General features: G+C 45.2%; 3 non-coding genes across 3 annotated transcripts; 2 read left to right on the top strand and 1 right to left on the bottom strand.

Annotated features, from left to right (window-relative positions):
• Positions 1-16265: 16265 nt before the first annotated feature.
• On the top strand, positions 16266-16355 carry trnar-ucg (transfer RNA arginine (anticodon UCG)). Its single transcript is given in 2 exon segments — positions 16266-16302; positions 16320-16355. It is a non-coding gene; the product is annotated as a tRNA-Arg (tRNA).
• Positions 16356-17897: 1542 nt separating this feature from the next.
• Positions 17898-17987, top strand: trnar-ucg (transfer RNA arginine (anticodon UCG)). Its single transcript is given in 2 exon segments — positions 17898-17934; positions 17952-17987. It is a non-coding gene; the product is annotated as a tRNA-Arg (tRNA).
• Positions 17988-19259: 1272 nt separating this feature from the next.
• On the bottom strand, positions 19260-19349 carry trnap-agg (transfer RNA proline (anticodon AGG)). Its single transcript is given in 2 exon segments — positions 19260-19295; positions 19314-19349. It is a non-coding gene; the product is annotated as a tRNA-Pro (tRNA).
• Positions 19350-20951: the final 1602 nt, after the last annotated feature.

The following is a 20951-nucleotide window of genomic DNA, read 5'->3' as shown; positions in this document are numbered from 1 at the left end:
CTGGAGATATCACAGTGGTTAATGAACACTCAAGTTTTATCAGAAAGATTGAGGAAGTCTTAGGTGGTAGCAGCGAGGCTGGTGGAACAGGAGGTGCTATCTTCTAAACATCACATTTTCTAAATATCAACATGGTTAATGAAAGCAAAGTTGAATCCGAATGTGACAGATGATCTGCCGTGTCCTAAGGGACAACAAAGATAAGGTAGAATGGAGTTGGACTGGACATTTTCCGCGCTTAGGAATACATTTATAACTGACACAGATCGCCCACCCAATACAGTAAATAACAATAGACACATCTAAGTATATTAGTAACTAACAGAGACGCAAAATCATTTATCATCAACGCATTAGCAACTCGCAAATGCATGTGTATCTAACATGAACACACGCAAATATATTTACAAGGATCACAGGTAATTGATTGCTAAAAAATGACTTTAATTGTGTGTCTTTAAAGCCATGATGTAAATATGGTAGTTTACATTAACCTTCTTCCAAAGCCACTGGTGATTGCTGTGGAATGATTTGGGTCCTATCTGATGATTTATGACGTGGAACTGCAAGGTTGAAGTACATTCGACTGATTCCACTGGCCCTGTTCTGCTGACACTCAACACAATACATACTTACAACCAATAAAACAAACCTGCCTTGAATGGAAGTGGGCTTCGTTTTCTGGAAGGAATATGTCAACTGGGCCGAAAAATGACCTCCAGCAGATCCAGATAAAATCGTTCAGTATAAGTAAAGGACAAAATGCCAGAAGTGGGATTTGAACACACGGCTGCGATTTGAAATAAGCGTTTTAGACCGCTCAGCCATCCTGACTTCCTACCGCCAAATCCATTGTCCCGGCACTTACACACTGAGGTAAACAAAACGTGAACTGTTGCTGGAAGGCCGAGTGATCGGGATACAAACTCCCCGGATTTCAATGTCAGCATGTTCTGTGTATGAGGAGGCTTCGGCGGGCCGTGTGGTATGTTGCTTCACTGGCAGTATTGCGCTGCCTTCGCTGCAGTGGGTCCCCCAGCGATGGGTATTAGGATAATTGCTTTTCTTGTTATTTATAAATGACCTGGACTTGGGTATAGGGACTCAAATTTCAACGTTCGCACTGTGGCTGCCCGATGCGGCCAAAGACGGGGGTGCGGTAGGCCGAGCTGTGCTGGCAGCCGTCACGGGAGGGCGAGCTGGGCCGGCGGCTGCCGCCCGTGCGTCACGTGATGCGTGACGTGATGTCAGCGCGTTAGGACGCGTCCTTAAAGGGGCAACTGCCCAAACAGGTAAGTTAAAGGGGCAACGGCCCAAACAGGTAAGTTATGTACATACAAAGGTAAGTTAAAGGGAATTATGTATATACATAGTAAGGGTCACCCGGTGGAACCGCCACATGCGCCACCCCAGAATTCGCTTTAATGAAAGTTCAAATATGAGATGGTCTGACGAGCTAGTGGTCTCAGTGGGCGTGCTGTCTCGACTTGGCAGGCCAGGTTTGAAGGTGCTGGTCATAAGCGGATCCTTACGCACGTCGTGGCAAATAAAATGCATCCATCAGGTGAAGGACCGTGGAGACGTGCGAAACAGCAGGCCTTATCAGAGTGATGGGCAGGTTGGGCGGATGCGGGCAATGTCTCCGTTGATGTTTAAACAAGTCCTTGTTCTGACAAACTCTGCAGGAACACCAAACGATCGATCCAGAAGGACTTGACAGGCAAGGTCAGTGAACTCGCCGACAGGTGAGCGAAACCTTCGGGAGGCTGGAACGCACAGAATGGTGCGTGCCATAGTGCTACGATGATAACACAACGGAGGGTGAAAAGTTGCTGCGTTGATCAGTGCTCGGTGAGAACAGCAACTTTACCATGGCAGATCACGGCCACGGGATGCCCGTTGGACCCGTCCTCGATGTTTGCAGCATCAGTAGATGTTTGCACATGTTAAGGAGAAAACTGGAGAAAGGGCGTCAATGGTCCGGGTTGTTGTGAATTGCGGTAGCGGTAAACTGCCTGGAGGGCGGCAACGCTTTTTGTTGATGTTGACTTAGTGGAAAAACTGCTGAGAGGGCAGCACGCTTCTCCGTCTCGCTGAAAAGTGTGGTAGGTAACACAACCAGCAGGCTGACGGGCTGTTGTACCATCGGCGGGGAACGAGTCTTTGTAGTTGGGGTCACCAATGTAGCAGAGCGTGTTCACCTAGGTAGGTATTGGACGAATGACTACTAAATAATCGAATTGGACTTCAGGAGAACAATCAATAAGTTATTTAATGCAGGAAACAGATGTTATACAGCAGACAATGGAGTTGGATGCAGGAGAGCCGGTAGGTACGTCTTAACCCAGCGGGGATGCCACGAGGACAGAGTCCGCAGTCCTGTGTATTGCGTGATGACGTCATCACGCTCGGCTGTGTTTTCCCACGCTTCGGGCGTCAGGTGACCGCGTTGTGACGCCAGCGCGTTCGCCCGCGCTTGGGGCGATCACGTGACCTCCGCCAATATAGCGGCGCGTTTACCCGGCACTGAGGCTGGCCGTTGCGGCAGAAGTCACGAGCGCGAGAGGCACCCGGCACTGTGGCCGGCCGTTGCGACCGTCGAGGGAGCGGACGGCCGAACTAGGGCGGCAGCCGACGCGTTTATGTGCGTCACGTGATGCGTGGCGTGACGTCAGCGCGTTATGTCGCGTCCTTAAAGGGGCAACGGCCCAAACAGGTAAGTTAAAGGGGTAACGGCCCAAACTGGTAAGTTATATACATACTTAAGTATGTTAAAGTGAATTATGTATAATATATGTAAGGGACACCCGGTGGAACCACCACAAGAATGTTATTGGCAGATTTCAGGAGGACAAAGACAGACCGGCGAAATGGTCATGGCAGATGAAATTTGACGAAGTAATTTTGGTAGGAAGTATCAGGAGAGTGAAAATAAACCACATGCTACGTTTAAAGTGGGTGCAGGAACAGAGCGACCTGGGGGTGTACGGTCACAAGTATTTGGAGGTGGTAGAACAAGCTGAGAAGGCTGTAAGGAGGGCATTCACGGTCCTTGACTTTATAAATCGGGGAATAGAGCAAAAAAGCAAGGAATTTATGTTCAAACTTCATAAAACCCTAATTAGGCCCAAGCTGGAGTATTGTGACCAATTCTGGGCTCCACAGTGAGGAAGGATGTCAAGCCCTCAGAGAGTGTGCAGTGGAGATTTACTAGAATGGTAGCAGTGCTCAAAGTCTTCAGTTACGTGCAGAGACTAGAGAAGCTGGGTTGTTCTCGTTAGAGCAGAGAAGCTTAAGGGGAGATTTGAGGGAGGTGATTAAAAACTTGAAGGATTTGGGGAGAGTTAAGAAGAACAATCTGTTTCCAGTGACCAGAGGGTGGGTTACCTGAATTCACAGATTTACGGTATTTGGAACTGAAACAGAAGTGACAGGAGGAAACATTAATACAGTGAATTTTTATGATCTGTAATGCACTGCCTGAAGGGGTAGTGGAAGCAGATTCAATACTAACATTTAAAAGGTAATTGGATAAACACTTGGAAGTATAAAATATGCTGGGCTATGGGGAACCCGCAGGGGAGTGGGATTAATTGGTTCACTATTTCAAAGGCTCGATGGGCCGAATGCCCCCTACTGTGCTGTAATATTCTATCATTCTATGATTCTATGTTATCGACCTCCATGGCGTCACCTATAGGCGTGAGATGTAAAGCTCTGCACAACTCTGCTTCAGTGGGACCTTGTTCCCCAGAGATGGGCTGTAATGCGCTGTCTGAGGCCACATTCGCTGCTATTTGCCAGCAGTGGGTTATTGAAGAGAGCTGCTTTCCGCGGCCTCACTCATTCTGGGCTCTGGAAAACAGCAACAAAATGATAGATTTGCTGCCGTGTCTCAAATTCAGCTTAAAACAGTTATTATTAACCGAGGCAGCCCTGCAGGATCTTATAATGATCTCTCACAAATCAACTGAAGCCAGTGAGAACGTGAATATCATTTTGCTTTTCCAAAATAAACGGTGTGACATTCATTGTAGAAACACGGAGAGAGCCTGGTGTGGCTCACTGCGGAAACATCCATGTCACAGCGAACCAGCTCTCCTGCAACCAGTGCGGCCTCCCATCCGTCCTTTCGGGGCCTAGTCTGCTAAGATGAATTCAGATTTCCATGAAGCCAGTCTCAGGCTTCTATATATTATTGATGTGCTTGCTATCCGACCGCAGGGTAAATGTTGGGAATATCAACCGGGCCCAGCTGGCAATGTTTGCATCACATTTGTGTTCATTCGTTGAAAACTGAAACTGTGAGACAATAAGATAAAAATTACTCGATCGTTAATGGAACCATCAATTATTTGAGCTGACAGCTGACCTTGTGAACCGATTGTGCCACAGAGACCCAACCCTTTCCAAACTGAAACACCGAGCTACAACCTCAGGTTACAGCGACCAATATGGATCGATGATGTATTACAAATTACTTTCAGTCTGATTTAGATAAGTGGAGCATTGGAGACTGCACTTTATACATTCTGAATTCCAATGTCCTGTCTGCTCAGCCCGCAGATCTATTCCCATTCCCAGCCCTCTTTCACATTTCGATGAGGTCCATCCTATAACCAAGTTTGCTGATGGCATTAAGTTAGGTGGCACAGTAAGTAGTGTAGGTGGGAGCAGAAAGTTCCAAAGGAACATTGATAGATTAAGTGAGTGGGCAAAACTGTGGCCGATGGAGTTCAACGTGGAGAACTGTGAGATCATCCACTTTAGACCTGAGTAATACAAATCAGAGTATATTCAAAAAGGTGAGGAGTTAGCAACTCTGGAGGAGCAGAAAATATTAAAACTCCACGTAGAGTAATTACTTCAAACTACTGGACAGGTACAACATAAAATGAAAGGTTCATGGAATTGTAGCCTTCATATCAAGTTGGCGGTAATACAGAGTGGTGGAAGTTCTGCTGGAAGTCAACAGGAAAGATAGGGAAATGGTACAGGGGGAGTCGTAGTCTTCGTGATTAAGCATGAAATCACTACAATGGTAAGAGAGGATATAATGAGAGATAAGCAGGCTATGGAGACTTTATGGGTAGAATTAAGAGCTAGGAAAAGATTGAAGACTGTAGTGGAAGTTGGGTAGAGGCCCTCTGGTCGCAGCTGTGAAATGTTAGATTTTATAAATGCAGAAATTAGACAAGCGTGTAGGAAAAGCAGAGTGGTTTTAATGGAGGATTTAAATTTTCCTATAGATAGCGATAAGCAGACTAGCACCTGTCAGATAGTTAATTAATTTATTGAGTGCATCCGGAATAGTTTTCTACAACAATATGCCTTCGAAAAATCAGGCGGGCAGGCCATATTTGATTTAGTAATGAGTAATGAGTCAAATTTATTCAACAGACTAAAGGTGCATGAACATTTATTTAATAGTGATCATAACATGATCGAGTTCAACGTAGTGTTTGAAAGGAAGAAACGCGAAACAACTACTAAGATTCTAGATTTGGGTGGGGCCGACTTCAACGGGATGAGGCAGAGACTGTCCACATTAAACTGGGCAAATCTGTTAATAGGTAAAATGACAGAAGATCAGTGGGAGGTGTTCAAAATAAATTTAACATGGTACAGAATCAGTTTATACCGCTGAGGGGCAAGAACTCTATTGGACAAAAAAACAGGCATGGACGACTAAAGAGGTAAGAGACAGACAGCGGTAAAATAAAATAAAAAGCGTACAAAAAAGCTAAACATAGCACAGATCCTGGCGAATGGGAAAGATACAAAGCACAGATAGTAAGAGCAGATAGTAAGAGCTACAAAGAGGGAGTATGAACAGAAAGAGACTGGTGAAATGGGCAGACACATGGCAGATGAAAGTTAACGTAGGGAAGTGCAAAGGGATATATTTTGGTCGGAAGAATGAGGAGAGGCAATGTAAACTAAATGGTACTAATTTAATGGGGCCGATTATTTCCTTTTATCGGCTCCCTCTGGAGATCACTGGCCCCTAAATTGCTCACAATGCTCTCCCCTGCAATTTATTAACCAGCTCTAAATGGTACAATTATAAAGAAGGTGCAGGAACAGGGAGACATTGGGTGTGTGCACACAAACCTTTGAAGGTGGGAGGACAAGGTGAGAAGGATGTTAGAAATGATTAGGGTTCCTTTCTTTTATTAATAGATGAATAGAGCATAAAAGCAAGGAAATTATGCTAAACATGTATAAAGCACTGGTGAAGCCTCAGCTGGAGTATTGCGTTCAATTCTAGGCACCACACTTTAGGAAAGAACTCAAGGCCTTGTAGAGAGTCTAGAATAGATTTACTGGAATGGTACCAGGGATGGGGGACCTCATTTATGCGAACAGACTGGAGAAGTTGGGATTTTTCTCCTTAGAGCAGTGAATGTCAAGAAGATTGTTGATAGATATGTTCAAAATTAAGAATGGTTTTGATAGAGATAAAAAAAGGAGAAACCTTAAAAATGTCAAATTAAATATGATAAAACCCTCCCAGGCACAGTTGGGGGTGATATTTGGTTTATGAGACGGACGCCTTACCACTTGACCACCGCGCAGTACTCAGAGCTTGAGTTGAGGTTGAGGGAAAACAGAACAGATACTTGTATACAGCAATAAAATGAGATAGTGGAGCCGGCAAATAATCGCCTCATTTAGATGAATCCTTTAATAAAACCTTTCAGAGAATCAGAGAATCATACATCACAGAATGAGGCCATTTGCCCCGTCGTGCTCTTGAAAGAGCAATCTAATTATTCCCAGCTCTTTCGCCATACCCCTGCACAATTTTCCAATTCAAGTATTTATCCAATTCCCTTTTGAAACTTACTATTGAAGCTGCATCCACCACCATTTCAGGCAGAGCATTACAGATTATAATAACTCGTAATGTAAAAAAGAAAAACTCCTCATCTCCCCTCTGGTTATTTTGCCAATTACATTTCGACTGTTGTCCTCTGGGTCTTGCCAGGACTGGAGAATTTTGGCTCTGAGGAAAGATTGGATAGGCTGGAGTTGCTTTCTTTGGAACAGAGGAGGCGGAGGTGAGACTTAATTCAGGTGTATAAAATAATGAGGGGCCGAGCTAGAATGGATAGGAAGCATCCGTTTCAGTTAGCAGAGAGGTTAATAACAAGGAGGAATAGATTTAAAGTAATTGGTAGAAGAATTAGAGGGAAGTTGGGGAGAACTTTTTTCAGCCAAAGGGTGGTGGGGGTCTGTAACTCTCTACCTGAAATGGTGGTAGAGCAGGAACCCACGTCATATTTGAAAAGTACTTGGATATTCACTTGATGTGCCGTAAACTGCAAGGCTACGGACCAATAGCTGGAAAGTGGGATTAGGCTGGGTCGGTCTTTCAGCCAGAGCCTATCACCCTCCTTCTGTGCTGTAAATTTCTAAGGTTCTTTGAGTCTAAGAGGTACTGAGTTCTCCTAGGTGTCCTGGGCATAGCTGTGTCCGACAGCCAACATCACAGTGGGATCTTGCTGTGCAGAAATCGGCTGCCGTGTTTTCCTATATTATAAGCAGTGACTACGCTTCAAAAGGTACTTCATTTTCTGTAAAGCAATTTTAAAAAAATCACCATTGATGGGATGTGGGTGTCGCTGGCAACATCAGAATTTATTGCACATCCCTAATTGCCCTTGAAAAGGTGGTGATGAGCGCCTTTTTGAAACACTGCAGTCCGTGAGGTGAAGGTACCCACGTTGCTTTTAGGGATGGAGATCCCGGATTTTGACCCAGCGACAATGAAGGAACGGTGATATATTTCCAAGTCAGGATGTTGCATTCCTTGGACGGGAACTTGCAGCTGGAGGTGTTCCCATGCACTAACTGCTCTTGTCCTTCTAGGAGGTACAGGTCGCGGTTTTGGGAGGTGCGGTGGAAGAAGATTTGGCACTTGTGTAGCGCGCTAGTTACTTACAACATATTAGCCCAAGCCTGAATGTTGTGCAAGTCTTGCTGCATGCAGGCCAGGATTGCTTCATTATCTGATAAGACGAGAATGGAACTGAACATTGTGCAATCATCGCTGAACATCCCCAGGTCTGACCTTATGATAGAAGGAAGGTCATTGATGAAGCAGGTGAAGATTAACTCCTGCAGTGATGTCCCGGTGTTGACATGATACGCCTCCAACATCCACAAGCATCTTCCTTTATGCTAGGTATGTCTCCAACAGTCGACTTTCCCCTGTGTCCACCCACAAGTTCCATTGACTTCAATTTTACTCGGGCTCCTTGATGCAACACTTGGTCTAATGCTGTTTTGCTGCTAAGAGCAATCACTCTCACCTCGCCTTTAGAATTCAGCTCCTTTGTCCATGTTAGAATCAAGGCTGTAATGTGGTCTGGAACCTAGTGGTCCTGTCGGGACTCAAACTGAGCATTGGTGAGCAACTGGGACGTCCGACGGTCGTGAAAGGTGCTATAGCAGTGCAAGTTCTCTTTTTTACTGTTTAAAAACTACTAACATATGCGTGATGTTTATTTGTAGGAACAGATGGTCATCGAGCTGAAACCTTAACTCTGCCTTCCTCTCCCCACAGATACTGCCAGGATGTCCCAGCATGGCCCGTTTATAAATGTTGATATTAAATAAATGGTTCCTTCTGCAGTGGGGAAAAAGTTAAAGTGACATCGCTGGCAGTTTCACTGAATGGTGTAATAAAGAAAATAATCTAACAAGTCATTGCAGTAGTAAGCTTTTTCTAAATTGCTGAACTGGCAGTTGAGATAACCTAAGCGGTAGTGTTAGAACTGCATACTGTATCACTTACAGACAATTGCAAATAGTCAGATGTGGAAACCATAAGAGGCCTAGAGTATGTAAGTTCTGTTCTGGCAGGAAAGTAAAACAATGAGTTGGAAGTAAAGAGGCCTAGAGAGGCAGGAAAGGAGGACAATGAGTCAGAAGTACAATGTTGATGAGACCCTATCTGGCATAAGCAAAGATCATAGGTGCAACAACAGCGTGGGGGATAACGGACATAAAGGTTTACGATAATAAAAGTGGTACTTTAATGTTATGCAGCATAGGCAAACAATCAGTGAAAATGCATACGGCCAAGGTCCAATCAGGTGGCAGGAATGAATTCTGAGCGAGCAGGACATATGTGTTTTAATGTATAAAAATGTAGTGTTTGCTGTACCAATTTGGTGAAGTCTGGCTAAGACAGAGCAGATTGTCTCCCCACCAGTGTAATAAAGAAGACTTGATTATCGATCCGAAAACCTTGTGTCAAGTGTTTGTTTAAAATGCTCCACATCTATTGGCATCATGAACAGGATCCTCATGGACGGGAAGCATGGGCGAGTGAAGCTGAGCCAAAAACGTGAGTACTTTAAAAAGCCACATACAGTTAGGGCAAGGCAACACCGTCTCATGTTCACCGCCCCCTTTTGAATCAAAGAAATAAAATATTTGAATCGATATGTCAAGCGGTCTTGGGGTGCAGGTGAAATGCGCGGAAGTGTAGGCGTGGTATGTGTTGCAAGTAGTGCGTTAACTTTGGAGAAAAAGCCGAAAGCATAACTCTGACAACTCGAGTTGCAAGCAATGCAGAAAGTTAAAGCATACCTCTGACAACTGCAGTTGCAAGTAGTACTCAGAATACACCTGACAACAAATTACCCGAACAAAATTGTTGCCAGGATGGACTCACTCTGTGAGAGTAAATAAGGGAGGTACCTCTGAGAACTGCGTTTGCAAGTAACATCTCACTCTGCGAGAGTAAAGCAAAGATGGTACCTCTGACAACTGTAGTTTCAAGTACTGTCTCACTCTGCGAGAGTAAAGTACGGGACGTACTGCTGACAACAATTAACCATGGAAAGTGAAAAACTCGAGTGGGGACCAGTGGGGTCTCTGACACGCTATTTAGCGGACAAAAATAAAAGATTAATTGACAAAATTGTTAATAACCATTGGCAACCGAATGACCCACCAGCCAAACAAAGAGAATGGTAAGCTAAAGAAACAAAATTAAATGAAGAAAAGGCCATCAATTTAGTGGCTCGCGCATATTATGAGTTGAGTAGCCATGCTCGAATTTGGACCAAAAATGGGCGCGAAAATTGTACCGAAGTACCAGTAATGGCAACAGATCCTGTAGCGCCATCAGAGGTGAAAAGAGTATTCAAGGACAGGATAGACTGGGAGGTGCTAAGCGAAAAAGGGGCTGAACATGACCTCGACTATAATGATGGGGATATCCCGCCCCCATATGATGACATAAAAGCGGCACCGATTAAGGTGGAATTTATTCCGGGCACCCCGGCGGTGCCTATACCGGTAGGGGCATCCACAGGTACCATTACCATCCCAGCAGTACCAGTTCAGATAAAAAACACTTACGTACCTTTCTCCCCAGGAGATAAATTAAAGTTGCTTCAAATACTGCCGGAACTAAAGCCCCGACAGAGTAATGCCATATTCTGACAGAAACTAAGAGAAATGAGAATAGGTCAGAACTTCAAAAACCGGGATGCTGATGGAGTAGTGAGGGCAAAAATGAGTGAAGATATGTGGGGTCAATTACCTCAACAATATAGGGACGGAACATGGTATCAAAATGTAGCCCCTACAAAGCAGCAACGAGATATGGATTATATAGCATTTAGGACCGCAGTTACGCACGTTTTAGGATTTGTACCAGTAAACTAGGGACAAGTCATGGGAATTAGTCAGGGGAAAGGGGAGTCCGCCCATGACTATGGAGAACGGAAGTGGACTAGTTTTGTAGCCCACTCAGGTATAATAGCACCACAACAAGACAATTTGGCATGTTTTTAAATGTACAAGGAAGGGCTGTGTGGTGCCCATCAGGCCATACTGAAAACTGGTTTGGTCACCATGCAGACCTTTGATGAACTGATCAGATGGGCGACCGAGGTAGACAACCAGCAGAAAGTTAAAGTGGCTGCCTTGGAGGAACAGATAGCTGCAGTAAAGGAGATGGCAGAGCTAAGCGATCTCACAACCATCGGATCAAATCATAGCTCTGCAGTACTGCCACATCCAGTCGTGAGTGGTGGTGGACAATTAAACAGTTAACAGGAGGAGGAGGCTCCAAACATACCCCATCCTCAATGATGGTGGAGCCCAGCACGTGAGTGCAAAGACAAGGCTGAAGCATTTGCAACTATCTTCAGCCAGAAGTGCCGAGTGGATGATTCATCTCGGCCTCCTACTGAGGTCCCCAGCATCACAGATGCCAGTCTTCAGCCCATTCAATTCACTCCACGTGATGTCAAGAAACGGCTGAAGACACTGGATACTGCAAAGGCTATGGGCCCTGACAACATTACGGCAATAGTACTAAAGACTTGTGCTCCAGAACAAGCTGCGCCCCTAGCCAAGCTGTTCCAGTACAGCTACAACACTGGTATCTACCCGGCAATGTGGAAAATTGCCCAAGTATGTGCTGTCTACAAAAAGCAGTACATATCCGACCCAGCCAATTACCGTCCCATCAGTCTACTCTCAATCATCAGCAAAGTGATGGAAGGTGTCCTTGACAGTGCCATCAAGCGGCTCTTACTCAGCAATAACCTACTAACTGACACCCAGTTTGGGCTCCTCCAGGGCCACTCAGCTCCTGACCTCATTACAGCCTTGGTCCAAACATGGACAAAAGAGCTGAACTCAAGAGGTGACGTGAGAGTCACTGCCCTTGACATCAAGGCAGCATTTGATCGAGTATGGCATCAAGGAGCCCTAGCAAAACTGAAGTCAATGGGAATCAAGGGGAAAACTCTCCATTGGTTGGAATCATACCTAGCATAAAGGAAGTTGGCTGTGGTTGTTGGGGGACATTCATCTCAATCACATGACATCACTGCAGGAGTTCCTCAGGGCAGTGTCCTAGGCCCAATCATCTTCAGCTGTTTCATCAATGACCTTCCCTCCATCATAAGGTCAGAAGTGGTGATGTTCGCTGATGATTGCACACTGTTCAGCAACATTCGAGACTCGTTGGATAATGACGCAGTCCATGTCCATATGCAGCAAGACCTGGACAACATTCAGACTTGGGCTGACAAGTGGCAAGTAACATTCGCACCACACAACTGCCACGCAATGACCATCTCCAACAAGCGAGACTCTAACCATCACCCCTTGACATTCAATTGCATTACCATCGCTGAATCCCCCACTATCAACATTCTGGGGGTTACCATTGATCAGAAACTGAACTGGACCAGCCATATAAATACTGTGGCTACAAGAGCAGGCCAGAGGCTGGGAATTCTGCGGCGAGTGTCTCACCTCCTGACTCCCCAAAGCCTTTCCACCATCTACAAGGCACAAGTCAGGAGTGTGATGGAATACTCTCCACTTGCCTGGATGAGTGCAGCTCCAACAACACTCAAGAAGCTCGACACCATTCAAGATAAGGCAGCCCGCTTGATTGGCACTCCATCCACCACCTTCAACATTCACTCCCTCCACCACTGGCGCACTTTGGCTGCAGTGTGTACCGTCTGCAAGATGCGCTGCAGCAACTCGCCAAAGCTCCTTCAACAGCACCTTCCAAACCTGTGACCTCTACCACTTAGAAGGACAAGGGCAGCAGACGCATCGGAATATCACCACCTACAAGTTCCCCACCAAGCCACACACCATCCGTACTTGGACCTGTATCGCCGTTCCTTCACTGCCGCTGGGCCAAAATCCTGGAACTCCCTTCCGAACAGCATTGTGGGAGTACCTACACCATATGGACTGCACCGGTTCAAGAAGGCGGCTCATCACCATCTTCTCAAGGGCAATTGGGGATAGGCACTAAATGCAGGCCAACCAGCCAGCGACGCCCACATCCCATCAATGAATAATTTTAAAAAAAGTCTGTATTAAATGCAATAGGATTTGGCACAAGAGTTATGAGTGGTCAGTTGTTAATCACGTCTTTTTGCGAGCAGTTTCCTTCAATCTGCTCACAATTCTCCCCATAAAAAGTGGTTCAGTATCATCAGCGGCCGCGTGGCCTAATGGATAAAGTTTCTGACTTCGGTTGCGAGTTTTACAGTTATCAGAAAATTGCAGGTTCGAGTTCTGTCGCGGTCGTTTAATTAACTAGGCGACACTTTTTCTGTTCTGAATCTCTCTTCAAACCGACAATTTCTAACAGTCCCTCAACTGAAGCAGCGGAAGGACTTTTGCTTACATTAAGCTGATTGTACATTTTCAACATTGTAGATCTGTGTGCACGGGCAGGATAAGCAGTGAAGTGGACTTTCTTTCAGGGTATTTCTGCCCAGATGCAAAAAGCAGGAAATGGAATGACTGAGAGCAGTGAATGGTTGAGAGGAGGTGGCCGAGAAATTAAGGCGATGGACTGTTAATTTAGTTGTGCTCTGTACACGAGGGTTCGGATCCCATCCTCATCGTTATTACGTCTGATACTGGTACACTTTCCGAGCATTTAACTGAATCTTGCTTAAAATAAGCTTTCAAATGCAACATCGTCAGAACCGCTCTGATGCTCCTGGTCTGTGCCGCTTGCATTACTCATATGCTGTTAAAATTAAAAGAGACCACTGAATTCTTCAACTTCTTGAATGAAGGTGGAGCAGTGATCGCGATTCGGAGATTGTCAAACTCCTCCTTTCTTCTGCTGAGATTGTCACCGAATGAAAGAGTAGCGGGAACAGAGGCAAATGATAAGGGAGCAGAAACACAAATTTCTCCTTTAGGGGACAATGTAATTTCAAAAATATTTATCAACCTTAATGACGAGATTTTCTGTTTTGGTGTCTTTGGTTGCGATATAAATAATGGGCGAGACATCCTCGTTCTTTTCGGCATACTCTCATGGGATCGGAGGGCCCGGTTTAACGTCTTACTAGAAAGACGGAGGCACCAACAGTGCAGCACTACCTCATTACTGCACTGGGGTGTCTGCCTGGATTATCTGCTCAAGTCTCTGGAGTGGTGCTTGACTTTGCTGCCGCTGAGCCACGGCTGACACCTACACTCATTTCATTTGACTGGCGAGAAATGACGGAGATAAAGGGAAAAATTATAATGGAGTAAACCTTCAATTTGTCATCCAACAGAAAAGCGGTCATCGTAATTGGCCGCCTGTTATAGAAACAGTCCGATTTATGTTGCCATCGATTTCATAAGCATTGAAAATCAGGCCTGTCTAAAATGGAATGGGTCGTGGTCAGTTGTTCATCAATCTGGGTCTGTTTAAAACGGGAGTGCTCACAGTCCCGGATCATTCTGTGACTGTTTAAAATGGCAGAGCTCACAGTCCCGTGTCATTCCGTTTTTTTTAAAGTGGAGCGATTTCAGCTTTCATGACCGAGGTGTTGAGTTTAACTAAATGCGGCAGGGTTCGTCAGGGCTTTGAACGCGAGACCTCTCGCACTTTAAGCCACGGAAATTCCCTTAGCGAGAATCATACCCCTAAACCAACGAGCCGCCGATGTTTTGTTTCGATTTGCATTGCGATTCCCTGCGCTGGTGCAACCCCAGCTCGCAGAAGTCCTGTTCATTCAGTTAAAATGTTTAACTTTTCCTCAATCCGCTTCTTTTTGCGAGCAGTTTCCTTCAATCTGCTCACAATTCTCCCCATAAAAAGAAACTCAGCAGTATCAGCGGCTGCGTGGCCTAATGGGTAAGGCGTCTGACTTCGGTTATGAGTTATTCAGTTATCAGAAGATTGCAGATTCGAGTCCTGCCGCAGTCGTTTAATTAACTGGGCAACACTTTTTCTGTTCCGAATCTGGCTTCAAACCGACCATTTTTGACAGTCCCTCAACTGAAGCAGTGGAAGGCCTTTTGCTTACATTAAGCTGATTGTACATTTTCAACATTGTTGATCTGGGTGCACGGGCAGGATAAGCGGTGAAGTGGACTTTCTTTCAGGGTATTTCTGCTTAGATGCAAAAAGCAGGAAATGGAATGGCTGAGAGCAGGATATGGTTGAGTCGAGGTGGCCGAAAGGTTAAGGCGATAGACTTTTCATCTATTGCCGATCTGTACGCGAGGGTTCAGCTCCCATCCTCGTCATTATTACGTTTGATACTGGTACAATTTCCGAGCATTTAACTGAATCCTGCCTAAAATAAGCTTTCAAATGCAATTTCGTCAGAATCGCTCTGGTGCTCCTGGTCTGTGCCCCATGCATTACTCATATCTTGTTAAAATTAAAAGAGACCACAGCAATTCTTCAACTTCTTGAATGAAGTTGGAGCAGTGATCGCGATTCGGTGATTGTCGAACTCCTCCTTTCTTCTGCTGAGATTGTCACCGAATGAAAGAGTAGCGGGACCAGACCAAAATGATTAGGGAGCAGAAACATAAATTTCTCCTTTAGGAGGCAATGTAATTTCAAAAATATTTATCAACCTTAATGACGAGATTTTCCGTTTTAGTGTCTTTTGTTGAGACATAAATAATGGGCGAGACATCCTCGTTCTTTTCGGCATACTCTCATGGGATCGCAGGGCCCGGTTTCACATCTTACTCGAAAGATGAAGGCACCAACAGTGCAGCACTACCTCATTACTGCACTGGAGTGTCTGCCTGGATTATGTGCTCAAGTCTCTGGAGTGGTGCTTGACTTTGCTGCCGCTGAGCCACGGCTGACACCTAGACTCAGTTCATTTGGCTGGAGAGAAATGACGGAGATAAAGGGAAAAATTACAATGGAGTAAACTTTCAATTTGTCACCCAACAGAAATGCGGGCATCGTAATCGGCCGCCTGTTATAGAAACAGTCCGATTTATGTTGCCATCGATTTCTTAAGCATTGAAAATCAGGCCTGTCTATAATGGAATGGGTCGTGGTCAGTTGTTAATCACTCTGGGTCTATTTAAACCGGGAGTGCTCACATTCCCGGATCATTCTGTTTCTGTTTAAAATGGCAGAGCTCACAGTCCCGATTAATTCCGTATTTTTTAAAGTAGAACGGTTTCAGCTTTCATGACCGAGGTGTTGAGTTTAACTAAATGCGGCGGGGCTCAGTCCGGGATTTGAACCCGGGACGTCTCGCATTTTAAGCCACAGAAATATCCCTAAGCGAGAGTCATACCCCTAGACCAACGAACCACCGATGCTCTGCTTCAAGTTGCATTGTGATTCCCTGCGCTGGTGCAAACCCAGCTCGCAGAAGTCCTGTTCATTCAGTTAAAATGTTTAACTTTTCCTCAATCCGCTTCTTTTTGCGAGCAGTTTCCTTGAATCTGCTCACAATTCTCCCCATAAAAAGACAACCAGCAGTATCAGCGGCTGCGTGGCCTAATGGATAAGGCGTCTGACTTCGGTTATGAGTTATTCAGTCATCAGAAGATTGCAGGTTCGAGTCCTGCCGCAGTCGTTTAATTAACTGGGCGACACTTTTTCTGTTCCGAATCTGGCTTCAAACCGACCATTTTTGACAATCCCTCAACTGAAGCAGTGGAAGGCCTTTTGCTTACATTAAGCTGATTGTACATTTTCAACATTGTTGATCTGGGTGCACGGGCAGGATAAGCGGTGAAGTGGACTTTCTTTCAGGGTATTTCTGCTTAGATGCAAAAAGCAGGAAATGAAATGGCTGAGAGCAGTATATGGTTGAGTCGAGGTGGCCGAAAGGTTAAGGCGGTAGACAGTTAATCTATTGCCGATCTGTACGCGAGGGTTCAGCTCCCATCCTCGTCGTTATTACGTTTGATACTGGTACACTTTCCGAGCATTTAACTGAATCTTGTCTAAAATAAGCTTTCAAATGCAATTTCGTCAGAGGCGCTCTGGTGCCCCTGGTCTGTGCCCCATGCATTACTCATATCTTGTTAAAATTAAAAGAGACCACTGCAATTCTTCAACTTCTTGAATGAAGTTGGAGCAGTGATCGCGATTCGGAGATTGTCGAACTCCTCCTTTCTTCTGCTGACATTGTCACCGAATGAAAGAGTAGCGGGACCAGAGGCAAATGATTAGGGAGCAGAAACATAAATTTCTCCTTTAGGAGGCAATGTAATTTCAAAAATATTTATCAACCTTAATGACGAGATTTTCTGTTTTAGTGTCTTTGGTTGAGATATAAATAAGGGGCGAGACATCCTCGTTCTTTTCGGCATACTCTCATGGGATCGGAGGACCCGGTTTAACGTCTTACTAGAAAGACGGAGGCACCAACAGTGCAGCACTACCTCATTACTGCACTGGGGTGTCTGCCTGGATTATCTGCTCAAGTCTCTGGAGTGGTGCTTGACTTTGCTGCCGCTGAGCCACGGCTGACACCTAGACTCAGTTCATTTGGCTGGAGAGAAATGACGGAGATAAAGGGAAAAATTACAATGGAGTAAACTTTCAATTTGTCACCCAACAGAAAAGCGGGCATCGTAATCGGCCGCCTGTTATAGAAACAGTCCGATATATGTTGCCATCGATTTCATAAGCATTGAAAATCAGGCCTGTCTATAATGGAATGGGTCGTGGTCAGTTGTTAACCACTCTGGGTCTATTTAAACCGGGAGTGCTCACATTCCCGGATCATTCTGTTTCTGTTTAAAATGGCAGAGCTCACAGTCCCGATTAATTCCGTATTTTTTAAAGTAGAACGGTTTCAGCTTTCATGACCGAGGTGTTGAGTTTAACTAAATGCGGCGGGGCTCAGTCCGGGATTTGAACCCGGGACGTCTCGCATTTTAAGCCACGGAAATTCCCTAAGCGAGAGTCATACCCCTAGACCAACGAACCACCGATGCTCTGCTTCAAGTTGCATTGTGATTCCCTGCGCTGGTGCAAACCCAGCTCGCAGAAGTCCTGTTCATTCGGTTAAAATGTTTAACTTTTCCTCAATCCGCTTCTTTTTGCGAGCAGTTTCCTTGAATCTGCTCACAATTCTCCCCATAAAAAGACAACCAGCAGTATCAGCGGCTGCGTGGCCTAATGGATAAGGCGTCTGACTTCGGTTATGAGTTATTCAGTCATCAGAAGATTGCAGGTTCGAGTCCTGCCGCAGTCGTTTAATTAACTGGGCGACACTTTTTCTGTTCCGAATCTGGCTTCAAACCGACCATTTTTGACAGTCCCTCAACTGAAGCAGTGGAAGGCCTTTTGCTTACATTAAGCTGATTGTACATTTTCAACATTGTTGATCTGGGTGCACGGGCAGGATAAGCGGTGAAGTGGACTTTCTTTCAGGGTATTTCTGCTTGGATGCAAAAAGCAGGAAATGAAATGGCTGAGAGCAGTATATGGTTGAGTCGAGGTGGCCGAAAGGTTAAGGCGATAGACAGTTAATCTATTGCCGATCTGTACGCGAGGGTGCAGCTCCCATCCTCGTCGTTATTACGTTTGATACTGGTACACTTTCCGAGCATTTAACTGAATCTTGTCTAAAATAAGCTTTCAAATGCAATTTCGTCAGAGGCGCTCTGGTGCTCCTGGTCTGTGCCCCATGCATTACTCATATCTTGTTAAAATTAAAAGAGACCACTGCAATTCTTCAACTTCTTGAATGAAGTTGGAGCAGTGATCGCGATTCGGAGATTGTCGAACTCCTCCTTTCTTCTGCTGAGATTGTCACCGAATTAAAGAGTAGCGGGACCAGAGCCAAATGATTAGGGAGCAGAAACATAAATTTCTCCTTTAGGAGGCAATGTAATTTCAAAAATATTTATCAACCTTAATGACGAGATTTTCTGCTTTAGTGTCTTTGGTTGAGATATAAATAATGGGCGAGACATCCTCGTTCTTTTCGGCATACTCTCATGGGATCCGAGGGCCCGGTTTAACGTCTTACTAGAAAGACGGAGGCACCAACAGTGCAGCACTACCTCATTACTGCACTGGAGTGTCAGCCTGGATTATCTGCTCAAGTCTCTGGAGTGGTGCTTGACTTTGCTGCCGCTGAGCCACGGCTGACACCTAGACTCAGTTCATTTGGCTGGAGAGAAATGACGGAGATAAAGGGAAAATTACAATGGAGTAAACTTTCAATTTGTCACCCAACAGAAAAGCGGGCATCGTAATCGGCCGCCTGTTATAGAAACAGTCCGATTTATGTTGCCATCGATTTCATAAGCATTGAAAATCAGGACTGTCTATAATGGAATGGGTCGTGGTCAGTTGTTAATCACTCTGGGTCTGTTTAAAAAGAGAGTGCTCACAGTCCCGGATCATTCTGTTTCTGTTTGAAATGGCAGAGCTCACAGTCCCGGATCATTCCGTTTTTTTTAAAGGAGAACGATTTCAATTTTCATGACCGAGGTGTTGAATTCAACTAAATGTGGCGGGGTTCGTCCGGGATTTGAACCCGGGACCTCTCGCAATTTAAGCCATGGAAATTCCCTAAGCGAGAATCATACCCCTAGACCAACGAGCCGCCGATGTTATGGTTTAAGTTGCATTGCGATTCCCTGCGCTGGTGCAAACCCAGCTCGCAGAAGTCCTGTTCATTCAGTTAAAATGTTTAACTTTTCCTCAATCCGCTTCTTTTTGCGAGCAGTTTCCTTGAATCTGCTCACAATTCTCCCCATAAAAAGAAGCTCAGCAGCATCTGCGGCTGCGTGGCCTAATGGGTAAGGCGTCTGAATTCGGTTAGCGAGTTTTTCAGTTATCAGAAGATTACAGGTTCGAGTCCTGCTGCGGTCGTTTAATTAACTGGGCGACACTTCTTCTGTTCCGAATCTGGCTTCAAACCGACAATTTTTGACAGTCCCTCAACTGAAGCAGTGAAAGGCCTTTTGCTTACATTAAGCTGATTGTACATTTTCAACATTGTAGATCTGGGTGCACGGGCAGGATAAGCGGTGAAGTGGACTTTCTTTCAGGGTATTTCTGCTTAGATGCAAAAAGCAGGAAATGGAATGGCTGAGAGCAGTATATGGTTGAGTCGAGGTGGCCGAAAGGTTAAGGCTGTTAATCTATTGCCGATCTGTACGCGAGGGTTCAGCTCCCATTCTCGTCATTATTACGTTTGATACTGGTACAATTTCCGAGCATTTAACTGAATCTTGCCTAAAATAAGCTTTCAAATGCAATTTCGTCAGAATCGCCCTGGTGCTCCTGGTCTGTGCCCCATGCATTACTCATATCTTGTTAAAATTAAAAGAGACCACTGCAATTCTTCAACTTCTTGAATGAAGTTGGAGCAGTGATCGCGATTCGGAGATTGTCGAACTCCTCCTTTCTTCTGCTGACATTGTCACCGAATGAAAGAGTAGCGGGACCAGAGGCAAATGATTAGGGAGCAGAAACATAAATTTCTCCTTTAGGAGGCAATGTAATTTCAAAAATATTTATCAACCTTAATGACGAGATTTTCTGTTTTAGTGTCTTTGGTTGAGATATAAATAAGGGGCGAGACATCCTCGTTCTTTTCGGCATACTCTCATGGGATCGGAGGACCCGGTTTAACGTCTTACTAGAAAGACGGAGGCACCAACAGTGCAGCACTACCTCATTACTGCACTGGGGTGTCTGCCTGGATTATCTGCTCAAGTCTCTGGAGTGGTGCTTGACTTTGCTGCCGCTGAGCCACGGCTGACACCTAGACTCAGTTCATTTGGCTGGAGAGAAATGACGGAGATAAAGGGAAAAATTACAATGGAGTAAACTTTCAATTTGTCACCCAATAGAAAAGCGGGCATCGTAATCGGCCGCCTGTTATAGAAACAGTCCGATATATGTTGCCATCGATTTCATAAGCATTGAAAATCAGGCCTGTCTATAATGGAATGGGTCGTGGTCAGTTGTTAACCACTCTGGGTCTATTTAAACCGGGAGTGCTCACATTCCCGGATCATTCTGTTTCTGTTTAAAATGGCAGAGCTCACAGTCCCGATTAATTCCGTATTTTTTAAAGTAGAACGGTTTCAGCTTTCATGACCGAGGTGTTGAGTTTAACTAAATGCGGCGGGGCTCAGTCCGGGATTTGAACCCGGGACATCTCGCATTTTAAGCCACGGAAATTCCCTAAGCGAGA

The sequence above is a fragment of the Somniosus microcephalus genome, unplaced genomic scaffold (assembly GCF_052327205.1).
Source record: "Somniosus microcephalus isolate GS21.2 unplaced genomic scaffold, FLI_Smic_1.0 unresolved_chr1, whole genome shotgun sequence".
In the NCBI taxonomy this organism is placed as follows: Eukaryota; Metazoa; Chordata; class Chondrichthyes; order Squaliformes; family Somniosidae; genus Somniosus; species Somniosus microcephalus.
The sequence above is the reverse complement of the archived record's forward strand: the minus strand, read 5'-3'. Positions and strand labels throughout refer to the sequence as shown.